This window comes from Ictalurus punctatus, unplaced genomic scaffold (assembly GCF_001660625.3).
Source record: "Ictalurus punctatus breed USDA103 unplaced genomic scaffold, Coco_2.0 Super-Scaffold_100058, whole genome shotgun sequence".
Classification (NCBI taxonomy): Eukaryota; Metazoa; Chordata; class Actinopteri; order Siluriformes; family Ictaluridae; genus Ictalurus; species Ictalurus punctatus.
The window spans coordinates 300,057-321,289 of record NW_026521089.1 but is presented as its reverse complement, the minus strand read 5'-3'; positions in this window follow the sequence as shown (position 1 = coordinate 321,289).

Here is a 21,233-nt window from a genome sequence, read left to right as displayed (position 1 = left end):
TAATAAGGATGCTGTTATATGGACTCCAATCTCTATGATGACCACCCATGTCTTTGTCAACTTCATGCTAAAAGGTAACAAAGCTTAGGTAGCAACACTCTCGCCTGGTAACCATTAGTCACTTGACAACCTGCTGAATGTTTACCCTTAGTTTGCCCATTTTACTTGCTGAACAAAACATGCTGGAAAGAGGCACCTTAGATGGTTTCACTGGTCCTCTCAGAAGATATGGAGGGTACTACAACACCCAAACAGGGACTTGAACCCTGGACCCTCAGATTAAAAGTCTGATGCTCTACCGACTGAGCTATCTGGGCTCGAGGAGCGAGAGCGCACTTTACCCTCGAGCTTGTAGGTCAGGCCTGTGGACGCTCTAGTTCAACGGTTCTCACAGACATAAATGGTGCTCAGCCCTTGGCTTGGAAAGGGCCCATCCCATCTGGTTCTCATGGCTTTCTACAAACTATTAACACAGCTCAGCACCACTATTCAAGGATACACACCAACAGGGTTCAACCACAGCTCTGTCCTTCATACTTCTTTACCCACTGACTGCCTGCAGTCTGAGACATACAAAGAGACAAGGTTCTTGTGAAACCTGTAAAATGGTGACGTTAACCAAGAGAATGTTGAACTTTGCTCCCCTCCATTATGTTGGCCAGTTTCTAAGTTGAGATCAACTTAACCCCAGTGCTTTCTGTTTAACGACCTTGTTCGTATTTTTGTTTACAACTAGCACACTTTTGACCAGCATGTCGCTTGGAAATCGTTACCAGCATAACTCTTATTCGTAAGGCTCACTCTGGAGGCTTGTCTTGGTTCAAGGAATGCCTTCGTGTCATGGTATGAGAACAAGTAGAATAGCATCAGCATTTTTAATTAAACTTGGCTTTTCTGCACAAGGAGACCAAAATTTCTAACAAACACGTTAATTCCACACCACAAACTGACGTGTAATCTTGGCTCTGTATGCCTCGCAAAAAGCAGGTTTACGCCACCTTTGACACTGATTGCCCATCGTCTGACACGTATAATGACACAAAGGCCTCGTACAAATGGTAAATGTGTGAAGTTACCCAGAAGAAGGCTGAACCATGGTTCTATCGCATAGGCAGTTGAGTCCCTGAGTTGCGCTTCAGGTATAAGTTGTCCGTGCTTCACTCTCACGCACTGGGGTGAGATCTACCATTTGATCTTGAAAATCTCCCTTAATGTTCAGGGAAGGGAAACCTGGCAGGTTATCCCTTTAAAGGGCTCGTGCCTTGTCCTCTGAAAGAGCTCTTGCCCAGATGTCAGACACTAGTCGCAACAGTCACAGCCCACCACCTGTCTCCGAGTTCCAATGCGTCTTGATCGCCACGCCGATGAACAAGTATGCCTTGCACCATGATGCGCTATAGGCTTCGAGCTGGGACCTCGTGGCGCAACGGAAGTGCGTCTGACTCCAGATCAGAAGGTTCAAATCATGTCGGGGTCATTCAATGTGCTCTTTTTCACACAGACCCATGATTTTCTGCGCAGTCTAATAAGGATGCTGTTATATGGACTCCAATCTCTATGATGACCACCCATGTCTTTGTCAACTTCATGCTAAAAGGTAACAAAGCTTAGGTAGCAACACTCTCGCCTGGTAACCATTAGTCACTTGACAACCTGCTGAATGTTTACCCTTAGTTTGCCCATTTTACTTGCTGAACAAAACATGCTGGAAAGAGGCACCTTAGATGGTTTCACTGGACCTCTCAGAGGATCTGGAGTGTACTACAACACCCAAACAGGGACTTGAACCCTGGACCCTCAGTTTAAAAGTCTGATGCTATACCGACTGAGCTATCTAGGCTCGAGGAGGGAGAGCGCACTTTACCCTCGAGCTTGTAGGTCAGGCCTGTGGACGCTCTAGTTCAACGGTTCTCACAGACATAAATGGTGCTCAGCCCTTGGCTTGGAAAGGGCCCATCCCATCTGGTTCTCATGGCTTTCTACAAACTATTAACACAACTCAGCACCACTATTCAAGGATACAAACCAACAGGGTTCAACCACGGCTCTGTCCTTCATACTTCTTTACCCACTGACTGCCTGCAGTCTGAGACATACAAAGAGACAAGGTTCTTGTGAAACCTGTAAAATGGTGACGTTAACCAAGAGAATGTTGAACTTTGGTCCTATCTATTATGTTGGCCAGTTTCTAAGTTGAGATCAACTTAACCCCAGTGCTTTCTGTTTAACGACCTTGTTCGTATTTTTGTTTACAACTAGCACACTTTTGACCAGCATGTCGCTTGGAAATCGTTACCAGCATAACTCTTATTCGTAAGGCTCACTCTGAAGGCTTGTCCTGGTTCAAGGAATGCCTTCGTGTCATGGTATGAGAACAAGTAGAATAGCATCAGCATTTTTAATTAAACTTGGCTTTTCTGCACAAGGAGACCAAAATTTCTAACAAACACGTTAATTCCACACCACAAACTGACGTGTAATCTTGGCTCTGTATGCCTCGCAAAAAGCAGGTTTACGCCACCTTTGCCACTGATTGCCCATCGTCTGACACGTATAATGACACAAAGGCCTCGTACAAATGGTAAATGTGTGAAGTTACCCAGAAGAAGGCTGAACCATGGTTCTATCGCATAGGTAGTTGAGTCCTTGAGTTGCGCTTCAGGTATAAGTTGTCCACGCTTCACTCTCACGCACTGGGGTGAGATCTACCATTTGATCTTGAAAATCTCCCTTAATGTCCAGGGAAGGGAAACCAGCCAGGTTATGCCTTTAAAGGGCTCGTGCCTTGTCCTCTGAAAGAGCTCTTGCCCAGATGTCAGACACTAGTCGCAACAGTCACAGCCCACCACCTGTCTCCGAGTTCCAATGCGTCTTGATCGCCACGCCGATGAACAAGTATGCCTTGCACCATGATGCGCTATAGGCTTCGAGCTGGGACCTTGTGGCGCAACGGTAGTGCGTCTGACTGCAGATCAGAAGGTTCAAATCATGTCGGGGTCATTCAATGTGCTCTTTTTCACACAGACCCATGATTTTCTGCGCAGTCTAATAAGGATGCTGTTATATGGACTCCAATCTCTATGATGACCACCCATGTCTTTGTCAACTTCATGCTAAAAGGTAACAAAGCTTAGGTAGCAACACTCTCACCTAGTAACCATTAGTAACTTGACTACCTGCTGAATGTCTCGGGTTAGGGTTAGGGTTAGAAATCGTTACCAGCATAACTCTTATTCGTAAGGCTCACTCTGGAGGCTTGTCTTGGTTCAAGGAATGCCTTCGTGTCATGGTATGAGAACAAGTAGAATAGCATCAGCATTTTTAATTAAACTTGGCTTTTCTGCACAAGGAGACCAAAATTTCTAACAAACACGTTAATTCCACACCACAAACTGACGTGTAATCTTGGCTCTGTATGCCTCGCAAAAAGCAGGTTTACGCCACCTTTGCCACTGATTGCCCATCGTCTGACACGTATAATGACACAAAGGCCTCGTACAAATGGTAAATGTGTGAAGTTACCCAGAAGAAGGCTGAACCATGGTTCTATCGCATAGGCAGTTGAGTCCCTGAGTTGCGCTTCAGGTATAAGTTGTCCACGTTTCACTCTCACGCACTGGGGTGAGATCTACCATTTGATCTTGAAAATATCCCTTAATGTTCAGGGAAGGGAAACCTGGCAGGTTATCCCTTTAAAGGGCTCGTGCCTTGTCCTCTGAAAGAGCTCTTGCCCAGATGTCAGACACTAGTCGCAACAGTCACAGCCCACCACCTGTCTCCGAGTTCCAATGCGTCTTGATCGCCACGCCGATGAACAAGTATGCCTTGCACCATGATGCGCTATAGGCTTCGAGCTGGGACCTCGTGGCGCAACGGAAGTGCGTCTGACTCCAGCTCAGAAGGTTCAAATCATGTCGGGGTCATTCAATGTGCTCTTTTTCACACAGACCCATGATTTTCTGCGCAGGTCTAATAAGGATGCTGTTATATGGACTCCAATCTCTATGATGACCACCCATGTCTTTGTCAACTTCATGCTAAAAGGTAACAAAGCTTAGGTAGCAACACTCTCGCCTGGTAACCATTAGTCACTTGACAACCTGCTGAATGTTTACCCTTAGTTTGCCCATTTTACTTGCTGAACAAAACATGCTGGAAAGAGGCACCTTAGATGGTTTCACTGGTCCTCTCAGAAGATATGGAGGGTACTACAACACCCAAACAGGGACTTGAACCCTGGACCCTCAGATTAAAAGTCTGATGCTCTACCGACTGAGCTATCTGGGCTCGAGGAGCGAGAGCGCACTTTACCCTCGAGCTTGTAGGTCAGGCCTGTGGACGCTCTAGTTCAACGGTTCTCACAGACATAAATGGTGCTCAGCCCTTGGCTTGGAAAGGGCCCATCCCATCTGGTTCTCATGGCTTTCTACAAACTATTAACACAGCTCAGCACCACTATTCAAGGATACACACCAACAGGGTTCAACCACAGCTCTGTCCTTCATACTTCTTTACCCACTGACTGCCTGCAGTCTGAGACATACAAAGAGACAAGGTTCTTGTGAAACCTGTAAAATGGTGACGTTAACCAAGAGAATGTTGAACTTTGCTCCCCTCCATTATGTTGGCCAGTTTCTAAGTTGAGATCAACTTAACCCCAGTGCTTTCTGTTTAACGACCTTGTTCGTATTTTTGTTTACAACTAGCACACTTTTGACCAGCATGTCGCTTGGAAATCGTTACCAGCATAACTCTTATTCGTAAGGCTCACTCTGGAGGCTTGTCTTGGTTCAAGGAATGCCTTCGTGTCATGGTATGAGAACAAGTAGAATAGCATCAGCATTTTTAATTAAACTTGGCTTTTCTGCACAAGGAGACCAAAATTTCTAACAAACACGTTAATTCCACACCACAAACTGACGTGTAATCTTGGCTCTGTATGCCTCGCAAAAAGCAGGTTTACGCCACCTTTGACACTGATTGCCCATCGTCTGACACGTATAATGACACAAAGGCCTCGTACAAATGGTAAATGTGTGAAGTTACCCAGAAGAAGGCTGAACCATGGTTCTATCGCATAGGCAGTTGAGTCCCTGAGTTGCGCTTCAGGTATAAGTTGTCCGCGCTTCACTCTCACGCACTGGGGTGAGATCTACCATTTGATCTTGAAAATCTCCCTTAATGTTCAGGGAAGGGAAACCTGGCAGGTTATCCCTTTAAAGGGCTCGTGCCTTGTCCTCTGAAAGAGCTCTTGCCCAGATGTCAGACACTAGTCGCAACAGTCACAGCCCACCACCTGTCTCCGAGTTCCAATGCGTCTTGATCGCCACGCCGATGAACAAGTATGCCTTGCACCATGATGCGCTATAGGCTTCGAGCTGGGACCTCGTGGCGCAACGGAAGTGCGTCTGACTCCAGATCAGAAGGTTCAAATCATGTCGGGGTCATTCAATGTGCTCTTTTTCACACAGACCCATGATTTTCTGCGCAGTCTAATAAGGATGCTGTTATATGGACTCCAATCTCTATGATGACCACCCATGTCTTTGTCAACTTCATGCTAAAAGGTAACAAAGCTTAGGTAGCAACACTCTCGCCTGGTAACCATTAGTCACTTGACAACCTGCTGAATGTTTACCCTTAGTTTGCCCATTTTACTTGCTGAACAAAACATGCTGGAAAGAGGCACCTTAGATGGTTTCACTGGACCTCTCAGAGGATCTGGAGTGTACTACAACACCCAAACAGGGACTTGAACCCTGGACCCTCAGTTTAAAAGTCTGATGCTATACCGACTGAGCTATCTAGGCTCGAGGAGGGAGAGCGCACTTTACCCTCGAGCTTGTAGGTCAGGCCTGTGGACGCTCTAGTTCAACGGTTCTCACAGACATAAATGGTGCTCAGCCCTTGGCTTGGAAAGGGCCCATCCCATCTGGTTCTCATGGCTTTCTACAAACTATTAACACAACTCAGCACCACTATTCAAGGATACAAACCAACAGGGTTCAACCACGGCTCTGTCCTTCATACTTCTTTACCCACTGACTGCCTGCAGTCTGAGACATACAAAGAGACAAGGTTCTTGTGAAACCTGTAAAATGGTGACGTTAACCAAGAGAATGTTGAACTTTGGTCCTATCTATTATGTTGGCCAGTTTCTAAGTTGAGATCAACTTAACCCCAGTGCTTTCTGTTTAACGACCTTGTTCGTATTTTTGTTTACAACTAGCACACTTTTGACCAGCATGTCGCTTGGAAATCGTTACCAGCATAACTCTTATTCGTAAGGCTCACTCTGAAGGCTTGTCCTGGTTCAAGGAATGCCTTCGTGTCATGGTATGAGAACAAGTAGAATAGCATCAGCATTTTTAATTAAACTTGGCTTTTCTGCACAAGGAGACCAAAATTTCTAACAAACACGTTAATTCCACACCACAAACTGACGTGTAATCTTGGCTCTGTATGCCTCGCAAAAAGCAGGTTTACGCCACCTTTGCCACTGATTGCCCATCGTCTGACACGTATAATGACACAAAGGCCTCGTACAAATGGTAAATGTGTGAAGTTACCCAGAAGAAGGCTGAACCATGGTTCTATCGCATAGGCAGTTGAGTCCCTGAGTTGCGCTTCAGGTATAAGTTGTCCGCGCTTCACTCTCACGCACTGGGGTGAGATCTACCATTTGATCTTGAAAATCTCCCTTAATGTTCAGGGAAGGGAAACCTGACAGGTTATCCCTTTAATGGGCTCGTGCCTTGTCCTCTGAAAGAGCTCTTGCCCAGATGTCAGACACTAGTCGCAACAGTCACAGCCCACCACCTGTCTCCGAGTTCCAATGCGTCTTGATCGCCACGCCGATGAACAAGTATGCCTTGCACCATGATGCGCTATAGGCTTCGAGCTGGGACCTCGTGGCGCAACGGAAGTGCGTCTGACTCCAGATCAGAAGGTTCAAATCATGTCGGGGTCATTCAATGTGCTCTTTTTCACACAGACCCATGATTTTCTGCGCAGTCTAATAAGGATGCTGTTATATGGACTCCAATCTCTATGATGACCACCCATGTCTTTGTCAACTTCATGCTAAAAGGTAACAAAGCTTAGGTAGCAACACTCTCACCTGTTAACCATTAGTCACTTGACAACCTGCTGAATGTTTACCCTTAGTTTGCCCATTTTACTTGCTGAACAAAACATGCTGGAAAGAGGCACCTTAGATGGTTTCACTGGTTTTCTCAGAAGATTTTGAGAGTACTACAACACCCAAACAGGGACTTGAACCCTGGACCCTCAGTTTAAAAGTCTGATGCTATACCGACTGAGCTATCTAGGCTCAAGGAACGAGAGCGCACTTTACCCTCGAGGTTGTAGGTCAGGCCTGTGGACGCTCTTAGTTCAACGGTTCTCACAGACATAAATGGTGCTCAGCCCTTGGCTTGGAAAGGGCCCATCCCATCTGGTTCTCATGGCTTTCTACAAACTATTAACACAGCTCAGCACCACTATTCAAGGATACAAACCAACAGGGTTCAACCACGGCTCTGTCCTTCATACTTCTTTACCCACTGACTGCCTGCAGTCTGAGACATACAAAGAGACAAGGTTCTTGTGAAACCTGTAAAATGGTGACGTTAACCAAGAGAATGTTGAACTTTGGTCCCATCTATTATGTTGGCCAGTTTCTAAGTTGAGATCAACTTAACCCCAGTGCTTTCTGTTTAACGACCTTGTTCGTATTTTTGTTTACAACTAGCACACTTTTGACCAGCATGTCGCTTGGAAATCGTTACCAGCATAACTCTTATTCGTAAGGCTCACTCTGGAGGCTTGTCTTGGTTCAAGGAATGCCTTCGTGTCATGGTATGAGAACAAGTAGAATAGCATCAGCATTTTTAATTAAACTTGGCTTTTCTGCACAAGGAGACCAAAATTTCTAACAAACACGTTAATTCCACACCACAAACTGACGTGTAATCTTGGCTCTGTATGCCTCGCAAAAAGCAGGTTTACGCCACCTTTGCCACTGATTGCCCATCGTCTGACACGTATAATGACACAAAGGCCTCGTACGAATGGTAAATGTGTGAAGTTACCCAGAAGAAGGCTGAACCATGGTTCTATCGCATAGGCAGTTGAGTCCCTGAGTTGCGCTTCAGGTATAAGTTGTCCGCGCTTCACTCTCACGCACTGGGGTGAGATCTACCATTTGATCTTGAAAATCTCCCTTAATGTTCAGGGAAGGGAAACCTGACAGGTTATCCCTTTAATGGGCTCGTGCCTTGTCCTCTGAAAGAGCTCTTGCCCAGATGTCAGACACTAGTCGCAACAGTCACAGCCCACCACCTGTCTCCGAGTTCCAATGCGTCTTGATCGCCACGCCGATGAACAAGTATGCCTTGCACCATGATGCGCTATAGGCTTCGAGCTGGGACCTCGTGGCGCAACGGAAGTGCGTCTGACTCCAGATCAGAAGGTTCAAATCATGTCGGGGTCATTCAATGTGCTCTTTTTCACACAGACCCATGATTTTCTGCGCAGTCTAATAAGGATGCTGTTATATGGACTCCAATCTCTATGATGACCACCCATGTCTTTGTCAACTTCATGCTAAAAGGTAACAAAGCTTAGGTAGCAACACTCTCACCTAGTAACCATTAGTAACTTGACTACCTGCTGAATGTTTAGGGTTAGGGTTAGGGTTAGAAATCGTTACCAGCATAACTCTTATTCGTAAGGCTCACTCTGGAGGCTTGTCTTGGTTCAAGGAATGCCTTCGTGTCATGGTATGAGAACAAGTAGAATAGCATCAGCATTTTTAATTAAACTTGGCTTTTCTGCACAAGGAGACCAAAATTTCTAACAAACACGTTAATTCCACACCACAAACTGACGTGTAATCTTGGCTCTGTATGCCTCGCAAAAAGCAGGTTTACGCCACCTTTGCCACTGATTGCCCATCGTCTGACACGTATAATGACACAAAGGCCTCGTACAAATGGTAAATGTGTGAAGTTACCCAGAAGAAGGCTGAACCATGGTTCTATCGCATAGGCAGTTGAGTCCCTGAGTTGCGCTTCAGGTATAAGTTGTCCACGTTTCACTCTCACGCACTGGGGTGAGATCTACCATTTGATCTTGAAAATATCCCTTAATGTTCAGGGAAGGGAAACCTGGCAGGTTATCCCTTTAAAGGGCTCGTGCCTTGTCCTCTGAAAGAGCTCTTGCCCAGATGTCAGACACTAGTCGCAACAGTCACAGCCCACCACCTGTCTCCGAGTTCCAATGCGTCTTGATCGCCACGCCGATGAACAAGTATGCCTTGCACCATGATGTGCTATAGGCTTCGAGCTGGGACCTCGTGGCGCAACGGAAGTGCGTCTGACTCCAGCTCAGAAGGTTCAAATCATGTCGGGGTCATTCAATGTGCTCTTTTTCACACAGACCCATGATTTTCTGCGCAGGTCTAATAAGGATGCTGTTATATGGACTCCAATCTCTATGATGACCACCCATGTCTTTGTCAACTTCATGCTAAAAGGTAACAAAGCTTAGGTAGCAACACTCTCGCCTGGTAACCATTAGTCACTTGACAACCTGCTGAATGTTTACCCTTAGTTTGCCCATTTTACTTGCTGAACAAAACATGCTGGAAAGAGGCACCTTAGATGGTTTCACTGGTCCTCTCAGAAGATATAGAGGGTACTACAACACCCAAACAGGGACTTGAACCCTGGACCCTCAGATTAAAAGTCTGATGCTCTACCGACTGAGCTATCTGGGCTCGAGGAGCGCGAGCGCACTTTACCCTCGAGCTTGTAGGTCAGGCCTGTGGACGCTCTAGTTCAACGGTTCTCACAGACATAAATGGTGCTCAGCCCTTGGCTTGGAAAGGGCCCATCCCGTCTGGTTCTCATGGCTTTCTACAAACTATTAACACAGCTCAGCACCACTATTCAAGGATACAAACCAACAGGGTTCAACCACGGCTCTGTCCTTCATACTTCTTTACCCACTGACTGCCTGCAGTCTGAGACATACAAAGAGACAAGGTTCTTGTGAAACCTGTAAAATGGTGACGTTAACCAAGAGAATGTTGAACTTTGGTCCCATCTATTATGTTGGCCAGTTTCTAAGTTGAGATCAACTTAACCCCAGTGCTTTCTGTTTAACGACCTTGTTCGTATTTTTGTTTACAACTAGCACACTTTTGACCAGCATGTCGCTTGGAAATCGTTACCAGCATAACTCTTATTCGTAAGGCTCACTCTGAAGGCTTGTCCTGGTTCAAGGAATGCCTTCGTGTCATGGTATGAGAACAAGTAGAATAGCATCAGCATTTTTAATTAAACTTGGCTTTTCTGCACAAGGAGACCAAAATTTCTAACAAACACGTTAATTCCACACCACAAACTGACGTGTAATCTTGGCTCTGTATGCCTCGCAAAAAGCAGGTTTACGCCACCTTTGCCACTGATTGCCCATCGTCTGACACGTATAATGACACAAAGGCCTCGTACGAATGGTAAATGTGTGAAGTTACCCAGAAGAAGGCTGAACCATGGTTCTATCGCATAGGCAGTTGAGTCCCTGAGTTGCGCTTCAGGTATAAGTTGTCCACGCTTCACTCTCACGCACTGGGGTGAGATCTACCATTTGATCTTGAAAATCTCCCTTAATGTCCAGGGAAGGGAAACCAGCCAGGTTATGCCTTTAAAGGGCTCGTGCCTTGTCCTCTGAAAGAGCTCTTGCCCAGATGTCAGACACTAGTCGCAACAGTCACAGCCCACCACCTGTCTCCGAGTTCCAATGCGTCTTGATCGCCACGCCGATGAACAAGTATGCCTTGCACCATGATGCGCTATAGGCTTCGAGCTGGGACCTCGTGGCGCAACGGTAGTGCGTCTGACTGCAGATCAGAAGGTTCAAATCATGTCGGGGTCATTCAATGTGCTCTTTTTCACACAGACCCATGATTTTCTGCGCAGTCTAATAAGGATGCTGTTATATGGACTCCAATCTCTATGATGACCACCCATGTCTTTGTCAACTTCATGCTAAAAGGTAACAAAGCTTAGGTAGCAACACTCTCGCCTGGTAACCATTAGTCACTTGACAACCTGCTGAATGTTTACCCTTAGTTTGCCCATTTTACTTGCTGAACAAAACATGCTGGAAAGAGGCACCTTAGATGGTTTCACTGGTCCTCTCAGAAGATTTGGAGAGTACTACAACACCCAAACAGGGACTTGAACCCTGGACCCTCAGTTTAAAAGTCTGATGCTATACCGACTGAGCTATCTAGGCTCGAGGAACGAGAGCGCACTTTACCCTCGAGCTTGTAGGTCAGGCCTGTGGACGCTCTAGTTCAACGGTTCTCACAGACATAAATGGTGCTCAGCCCTTGGCTTGGAAAGGGCCCATCCCACCTGGTTCTCATGGCTTTCTACAAACTATTAACACAGCTCAGCACCACTATTCAAGGATACAAACCAACAGGGTTCAACCACGGCTCTGTCCTTCATACTTCTTTACCCACTGACTGCCTGCAGTCTGAGACATACAAAGAGACAAGGTTCTTGTGAAACCTGTAAAATGGTGACGTTAACCAAGAGAATGTTGAACTTTGGTCCCATCTATTATGTTGGCCAGTTTCTAAGTTGAGATCAACTTAACCCCAGTGCTTTCTGTTTAACGACCTTGTTCGTATTTTTGTTTACAACTAGCACACTTTTGACCAGCATGTCGCTTGGAAATCGTTACCAGCATAACTCTTATTCGTAAGGCTCACTCTGGAGGCTTGTCTTGGTTCAAGGAATGCCTTCGTGTCATGGTATGAGAACAAGTAGAATAGCATCAGCATTTTTAATTAAACTTGGCTTTTCTGCACAAGGAGACCAAAATTTCTAACAAACACGTTAATTCCACACCACAAACTGACGTGTAATCTTGGCTCTGTATGCCTCGCAAAAAGCAGGTTTACGCCACCTTTGCCACTGATTGCCCATCGTCTGACACGTATAATGACACAAAGGCCTCGTACGAATGGTAAATGTGTGAAGTTACCCAGAAGAAGGCTGAACCATGGTTCTATCGCATAGGCAGTTGAGTCCCTGAGTTGCGCTTCAGGTATAAGTTGTCCGCGCTTCACTCTCACGCACTGGGGTGAGATCTACCATTTGATCTTGAAAATCTCCCTTAATGTTCAGGGAAGGGAAACCTGACAGGTTATCCCTTTAATGGGCTCGTGCCTTGTCCTCTGAAAGAGCTCTTGCCCAGATGTCAGACACTAGTCGCAACAGTCACAGCCCACCACCTGTCTCCGAGTTCCAATGCGTCTTGATCGCCACGCCGATGAACAAGTATGCCTTGCACCATGATGCGCTATAGGCTTCGAGCTGGGACCTCGTGGCGCAACGGAAGTGCGTCTGACTCCAGATCAGAAGGTTCAAATCATGTCGGGGTCATTCAATGTGCTCTTTTTCACACAGACCCATGATTTTCTGCGCAGTCTAATAAGGATGCTGTTATATGGACTCCAATCTCTATGATGACCACCCATGTCTTTGTCAACTTCATGCTAAAAGGTAACAAAGCTTAGGTAGCAACACTCTCACCTAGTAACCATTAGTAACTTGACTACCTGCTGAATGTTTAGGGTTAGGGTTAGGGTTAGAAATCGTTACCAGCATAACTCTTATTCGTAAGGCTCACTCTGGAGGCTTGTCTTGGTTCAAGGAATGCCTTCGTGTCATGGTATGAGAACAAGTAGAATAGCATCAGCATTTTTAATTAAACTTGGCTTTTCTGCACAAGGAGACCAAAATTTCTAACAAACACGTTAATTCCACACCACAAACTGACGTGTAATCTTGGCTCTGTATGCCTCGCAAAAAGCAGGTTTACGCCACCTTTGCCACTGATTGCCCATCGTCTGACACGTATAATGACACAAAGGCCTCGTACAAATGGTAAATGTGTGAAGTTACCCAGAAGAAGGCTGAACCATGGTTCTATCGCATAGGCAGTTGAGTCCCTGAGTTGCGCTTCAGGTATAAGTTGTCCACGTTTCACTCTCACGCACTGGGGTGAGATCTACCATTTGATCTTGAAAATATCCCTTAATGTTCAGGGAAGGGAAACCTGGCAGGTTATCCCTTTAAAGGGCTCGTGCCTTGTCCTCTGAAAGAGCTCTTGCCCAGATGTCAGACACTAGTCGCAACAGTCACAGCCCACCACCTGTCTCCGAGTTCCAATGCGTCTTGATCGCCACGCCGATGAACAAGTATGCCTTGCACCATGATGTGCTATAGGCTTCGAGCTGGGACCTCGTGGCGCAACGGAAGTGCGTCTGACTCCAGCTCAGAAGGTTCAAATCATGTCGGGGTCATTCAATGTGCTCTTTTTCACACAGACCCATGATTTTCTGCGCAGGTCTAATAAGGATGCTGTTATATGGACTCCAATCTCTATGATGACCACCCATGTCTTTGTCAACTTCATGCTAAAAGGTAACAAAGCTTAGGTAGCAACACTCTCGCCTGGTAACCATTAGTCACTTGACAACCTGCTGAATGTTTACCCTTAGTTTGCCCATTTTACTTGCTGAACAAAACATGCTGGAAAGAGGCACCTTAGATGGTTTCACTGGTCCTCTCAGAAGATATAGAGGGTACTACAACACCCAAACAGGGACTTGAACCCTGGACCCTCAGATTAAAAGTCTGATGCTCTACCGACTGAGCTATCTGGGCTCGAGGAGCGCGAGCGCACTTTACCCTCGAGCTTGTAGGTCAGGCCTGTGGACGCTCTAGTTCAACGGTTCTCACAGACATAAATGGTGCTCAGCCCTTGGCTTGGAAAGGGCCCATCCCGTCTGGTTCTCATGGCTTTCTACAAACTATTAACACAGCTCAGCACCACTATTCAAGGATACAAACCAACAGGGTTCAACCACGGCTCTGTCCTTCATACTTCTTTACCCACTGACTGCCTGCAGTCTGAGACATACAAAGAGACAAGGTTCTTGTGAAACCTGTAAAATGGTGACGTTAACCAAGAGAATGTTGAACTTTGGTCCCATCTATTATGTTGGCCAGTTTCTAAGTTGAGATCAACTTAACCCCAGTGCTTTCTGTTTAACGACCTTGTTCGTATTTTTGTTTACAACTAGCACACTTTTGACCAGCATGTCGCTTGGAAATCGTTACCAGCATAACTCTTATTCGTAAGGCTCACTCTGAAGGCTTGTCCTGGTTCAAGGAATGCCTTCGTGTCATGGTATGAGAACAAGTAGAATAGCATCAGCATTTTTAATTAAACTTGGCTTTTCTGCACAAGGAGACCAAAATTTCTAACAAACACGTTAATTCCACACCACAAACTGACGTGTAATCTTGGCTCTGTATGCCTCGCAAAAAGCAGGTTTACGCCACCTTTGCCACTGATTGCCCATCGTCTGACACGTATAATGACACAAAGGCCTCGTACGAATGGTAAATGTGTGAAGTTACCCAGAAGAAGGCTGAACCATGGTTCTATCGCATAGGCAGTTGAGTCCCTGAGTTGCGCTTCAGGTATAAGTTGTCCACGCTTCACTCTCACGCACTGGGGTGAGATCTACCATTTGATCTTGAAAATCTCCCTTAATGTCCAGGGAAGGGAAACCAGCCAGGTTATGCCTTTAAAGGGCTCGTGCCTTGTCCTCTGAAAGAGCTCTTGCCCAGATGTCAGACACTAGTCGCAACAGTCACAGCCCACCACCTGTCTCCGAGTTCCAATGCGTCTTGATCGCCACGCCGATGAACAAGTATGCCTTGCACCATGATGCGCTATAGGCTTCGAGCTGGGACCTCGTGGCGCAACGGTAGTGCGTCTGACTGCAGATCAGAAGGTTCAAATCATGTCGGGGTCATTCAATGTGCTCTTTTTCACACAGACCCATGATTTTCTGCGCAGTCTAATAAGGATGCTGTTATATGGACTCCAATCTCTATGATGACCACCCATGTCTTTGTCAACTTCATGCTAAAAGGTAACAAAGCTTAGGTAGCAACACTCTCGCCTGGTAACCATTAGTCACTTGACAACCTGCTGAATGTTTACCCTTAGTTTGCCCATTTTACTTGCTGAACAAAACATGCTGGAAAGAGGCACCTTAGATGGTTTCACTGGTCCTCTCAGAAGATTTGGAGAGTACTACAACACCCAAACAGGGACTTGAACCCTGGACCCTCAGTTTAAAAGTCTGATGCTATACCGACTGAGCTATCTAGGCTCGAGGAACGAGAGCGCACTTTACCCTCGAGCTTGTAGGTCAGGCCTGTGGACGCTCTAGTTCAACGGTTCTCACAGACATAAATGGTGCTCAGCCCTTGGCTTGGAAAGGGCCCATCCCACCTGGTTCTCATGGCTTTCTACAAACTATTAACACAGCTCAGCACCACTATTCAAGGATACAAACCAACAGGGTTCAACCACGGCTCTGTCCTTCATACTTCTTTACCCACTGACTGCCTGCAGTCTGAGACATACAAAGAGACAAGGTTCTTGTGAAACCTGTAAAATGGTGACGTTAACCAAGAGAATGTTGAACTTTGGTCCCATCTATTATGTTGGCCAGTTTCTAAGTTGAGATCAACTTAACCCCAGTGCTTTCTGTTTAACGACCTTGTTCGTATTTTTGTTTACAACTAGCACACTTTTGACCAGCATGTCGCTTGGAAATCGTTACCAGCATAACTCTTATTCGTAAGGCTCACTCTGGAGGCTTGTCTTGGTTCAAGGAATGCCTTCGTGTCATGGTATGAGAACAAGTAGAATAGCATCAGCATTTTTAATTAAACTTGGCTTTTCTGCACAAGGAGACCAAAATTTCTAACAAACACGTTAATTCCACACCACAAACTGACGTGTAATCTTGGCTCTGTATGCCTCGCAAAAAGCAGGTTTACGCCACCTTTGCCACTGATTGCCCATCGTCTGACACGTATAATGACACAAAGGCCTCGTACGAATGGTAAATGTGTGAAGTTACCCAGAAGAAGGCTGAACCATGGTTCTATCGCATAGGCAGTTGAGTCCCTGAGTTGCGCTTCAGGTATAAGTTGTCCGCGCTTCACTCTCACGCACTGGGGTGAGATCTACCATTTGATCTTGAAAATCTCCCTTAATGTTCAGGGAAGGGAAACCTGACAGGTTATCCCTTTAATGGGCTCGTGCCTTGTCCTCTGAAAGAGCTCTTGCCCAGATGTCAGACACTAGTCGCAACAGTCACAGCCCACCACCTGTCTCCGAGTTCCAATGCGTCTTGATCGCCACGCCGATGAACAAGTATGCCTTGCACCATGATGCGCTATAGGCTTCGAGCTGGGACCTCGTGGCGCAACGGAAGTGCGTCTGACTCCAGATCAGAAGGTTCAAATCATGTCGGGGTCATTCAATGTGCTCTTTTTCACACAGACCCATGATTTTCTGCGCAGTCTAATAAGGATGCTGTTATATGGACTCCAATCTCTATGATGACCACCCATGTCTTTGTCAACTTCATGCTAAAAGGTAACAAAGCTTAGGTAGCAACACTCTCACCTAGTAACCATTAGTAACTTGACTACCTGCTGAATGTTTAGGGTTAGGGTTAGGGTTAGAAATCGTTACCAGCATAACTCTTATTCGTAAGGCTCACTCTGGAGGCTTGTCTTGGTTCAAGGAATGCCTTCGTGTCATGGTATGAGAACAAGTAGAATAGCATCAGCATTTTTAATTAAACTTGGCTTTTCTGCACAAGGAGACCAAAATTTCTAACAAACACGTTAATTCCACACCACAAACTGACGTGTAATCTTGGCTCTGTATGCCTCGCAAAAAGCAGGTTTACGCCACCTTTGCCACTGATTGCCCATCGTCTGACACGTATAATGACACAAAGGCCTCGTACAAATGGTAAATGTGTGAAGTTACCCAGAAGAAGGCTGAACCATGGTTCTATCGCATAGGCAGTTGAGTCCCTGAGTTGCGCTTCAGGTATAAGTTGTCCACGTTTCACTCTCACGCACTGGGGTGAGATCTACCATTTGATCTTGAAAATATCCCTTAATGTTCAGGGAAGGGAAACCTGGCAGGTTATCCCTTTAAAGGGCTCGTGCCTTGTCCTCTGAAAGAGCTCTTGCCCAGATGTCAGACACTAGTCGCAACAGTCACAGCCCACCACCTGTCTCCGAGTTCCAATGCGTCTTGATCGCCACGCCGATGAACAAGTATGCCTTGCACCATGATGTGCTATAGGCTTCGAGCTGGGACCTCGTGGCGCAACGGAAGTGCGTCTGACTCCAGATCAGAAGGTTCAAATCATGTCGGGGTCATTCAATGTGCTCTTTTTCACACAGACCCATGATTTTCTGCGCAGGTCTAATAAGGATGCTGTTATATGGACTCCAATCTCTATGATGACCACCCATGTCTTTGTCAACTTCATGCTAAAAGGTAACAAAGCTTAGGTAGCAACACTCTCGCCTGGTAACCATTAGTCACTTGACAACCTGCTGAATGTTTACCCTTAGTTTGCCCATTTTACTTGCTGAACAAAACATGCTGGAAAGAGGCACCTTAGATGGTTTCACTGGTCCTCTCAGAAGATATGGAGGGTACTACAACACCAAAACAGGGACTTGAACCCTGGACCCTCAGATTAAAAGTCTGATGCTCTACCGACTGAGCTATCTGGGCTCGAGGAGCGAGAGCACACTTTACCCTCGAGCTTGTAGGTCAGGCCTGTGGACGCTCTAGTTCAACGGTTCTCACAGACATAAATGGTGCTCAGCCCTTGGCTTGGAAAGGGCCCATCCCATCTGGTTCTCATGGCTTTCTACAAACTATTAACACAGCTCAGCACCACTATTCAAGGATACAAACCAACAGGGTTCAACCACGGCTCTGTCCTTCATACTTCTTTACCCACTGACTGCCTGCAGTCTGAGACATACAAAGAGACAAGGTTCTTGTGAAACCTGTAAAATGGTGACGTTAACCAAGAGAATGTTGAACTTTGGTCCCATCTATTATGTTGGCCAGTTTCTAAGTTGAGATCAACTTAACCCCAGTGCTTTCTGTTTAACGACCTTGTTCGTATTTTTGTTTACAACTAGCACACTTTTGACCAGCATGTCGCTTGGAAATCGTTACCAGCATAACTCTTATTCGTAAGGCTCACTCTGGAGGCTTGTCTTGGTTCAAGGAATGCCTTCGTGTCATGGTATGAGAACAAGTAGAATAGCATCAGCATTTTTAATTAAACTTGGCTTTTCTGCACAAGGAGACCAAAATTTCTAACAAACATGTTAATTCCACACCACAAACTGACGTGTAATCTTGGCTCTGTATGCCTCGCAAAAAGCAGGTTTACGCCACCTTTGCCACTGATTGCCCATCGTCTGACACGTATAATGACACAAAGGCCTCGTACGAATGGTAAATGTGTGAAGTTACCCAGAAGAAGGCTGAACCATGGTTCTATCGCATAGGCAGTTGAGTCCCTGAGTTGCGCTTCAGGTATAAGTTGTCCGCGCTTCACTCTCACGCACTGGGGTGAGATCTACCATTTGATCTTGAAAATCTCCCTTAATGTCCAGGGAAGGGAAACCAGCCAGGTTATGCCTTTAAAGGGCTCGTGCCTTGTCCTCTGAAAGAGCTCTTGCCCAGATGTCAGACACTAGTCGCAACAGTCACAGCCCACCACCTGTCTCCGAGTTCCAATGCGTCTTGATCGCCACGCCGATGAACAAGTATGCCTTGCACCATGATGCGCTATAGGCTTCGAGCTGGGACCTCGTGGCGCAACGGTAGTGCGTCTGACTGCAGATCAGAAGGTTCAAATCATGTCGGGGTCATTCAATGTGCTCTTTTTCACACAGACCCATGATTTTCTGCGCAGTCTAATAAGGATGCTGTTATATGGACTCCAATCTCTATGATGACCACCCATGTCTTTGTCAACTTCATGCTAAAAGGTAACAAAGCTTAGGTAGCAACACTCTCACCTAGTAACCATTAGTAACTTGACTACCTGCTGAATGTTTAGGGTTAGGGTTAGGGTTAGAAATCGTTACCAGCATAACTCTTATTCGTAAGGCTCACTCTGGAGGCTTGTCTTGGTTCAAGGAATGCCTTCGTGTCATGGTATGAGAACAAGTAGAATAGCATCAGCATTTTTAATTAAACTTGGCTTTTCTGCACAAGGAGACCAAAATTTCTAACAAACACGTTAATTCCACACCACAAACTGACGTGTAATCTTGGCTCTGTATGCCTCGCAAAAAGCAGGTTTACGCCACCTTTGCCACTGATTGCCCATCGTCTGACACGTATAATGACACAAAGGCCTCGTACGAATGGTAAATGTGTGAAGTTACCCAGAAGAAGGCTGAACCATGGTTCTATCGCATAGGCAGTTGAGTCCCTGAGTTGCGCTTCAGGTATAAGTTGTCCGCGCTTCACTCTCACGCACTGGGGTGAGATCTACCATTTGATCTTGAAAATCTCCCTTAATGTCCAGGGAAGGGAAACCAGTCAGGTTATCCCTTTAAAGGGCTCGTGCCTTGTCCTCTGAAAGAGCTCTTGCCCAGATGTCAGACACTAGTCGCAACAGTCACAGCCCACCACCTGTCTCCGAGTTCCAATGCGTCTTGATCGCCACGCCGATGAACAAGTATGCCTTGCACCATGATGCGCTATAGGCGTCGAGCTGGGACCTCGTGGCGCAACGGAAGTGCGTCTGACTCCAGATGAGAAGATTCAAATCATGTTGGGGTCATTCAATGTGCTCTTTTTCACACAGACCCATGATTTTCTGCGCAGTCTAATAAGGATGGTGTTATATGGACTCCAATCTCTATGATGACCACCCATGTCTTTGTCAACTTCATGCTAAAAGGTAACAAAGCTTAGGTAGCAACACTCTCACCTAGTAACCATTAGTAACTTGACTACCTGCTGAATGTTTAGGGTTAGGGTTAGGGTTAGAAATCGTTACCAGCATAACTCTTATTCGTAAGGCTCACTCTGAAGGCTTGTCCTGGTTCAAGGAATGCCTTCGTGTCATGGTATGAGAACAAGTAGAATAGCATCAGCATTTTTAATTAAACTTGGCTTTTCTGCACAAGGAGACCAAAATTTCTAACAAACACGTTAATTCCACACCACAAACTGACGTGTAATCTTGGCTCTGTATGCCTCGCAAAAAGCAGGTTTACGCCACCTTTGCCACTGATTGCCCATCGTCTGACACGTATAATGACACAAAGGCCTCGTACGAATGGTAAATGTGTGAAGTTACCCAGAAGAAGGCTGAACCATGGTTCTATCGCATAGGCAGTTGAGTCCCTGAGTTGCGCTTCAGGTATAAGTTGTCCGCGCTTCACTCTCACGCGCTGGGGTGAGATCTACCATTTGATCTTGAAAATCTCCCTTAATGTTCAGGGAAGGGAAACCTGGCAGGTTATCCCTTTAAAGGGCTCGTGCCTTGTCCTCTGAAAGAGCTCTTGCCCAGATGTCAGACACTAGTCGCAACAGTCACAGCCCACCACCTGTCTCCGAGTTCCAATGCGTCTTGATCGCCACGCCGATGAACAAGTATGCCTTGCACCATGATGCGCTATAGGCTTCGAGCTGGGACCTCGTGGCGCAACGGAAGTGCGTCTGACTCCAGATCAGAAGGTTCAAATCATGTCGGGGTCATTCAATGTGCTCTTTTTCACACAGACCCATGATTTTCTGCGCAGTCTAATAAGGATGCTGTTATATGGACTCCAATCTCTATGATGACCACCCATGTCTTTGTCAACTTCATGCTAAAAGGTAACAAAGCTTAGGTAGCAACACTCTCACCTAGTACACATTAGTAACTTGACAACCTGCTGAATGTTTACCCTTAGTTTGCCCATTTTACTTGCTGAACAAAACATGCTGGAAAGAGGCACCTTAGATGGTTTCACTGGTCCTCTCAGAAGATTTGGAGAGTACTACAACACCCAAACAGGGACTTGAAGCCTGGACCCTCAGTTTAAAAGTCTGATGCTATACCGACTGAGCTATCTAGGCTCGAATATCGAGAGCGCACTTTACCCTCGAGCTTGTAGGTCAGGCCTGTGGACGCTCTAGTTCAACGGTTCTCACAGACATAAATGGTGCTCAGCCCTTGGCTTGGAAAGGGCCCATCCCATCTGGTTCTTATGGCTTTCTAC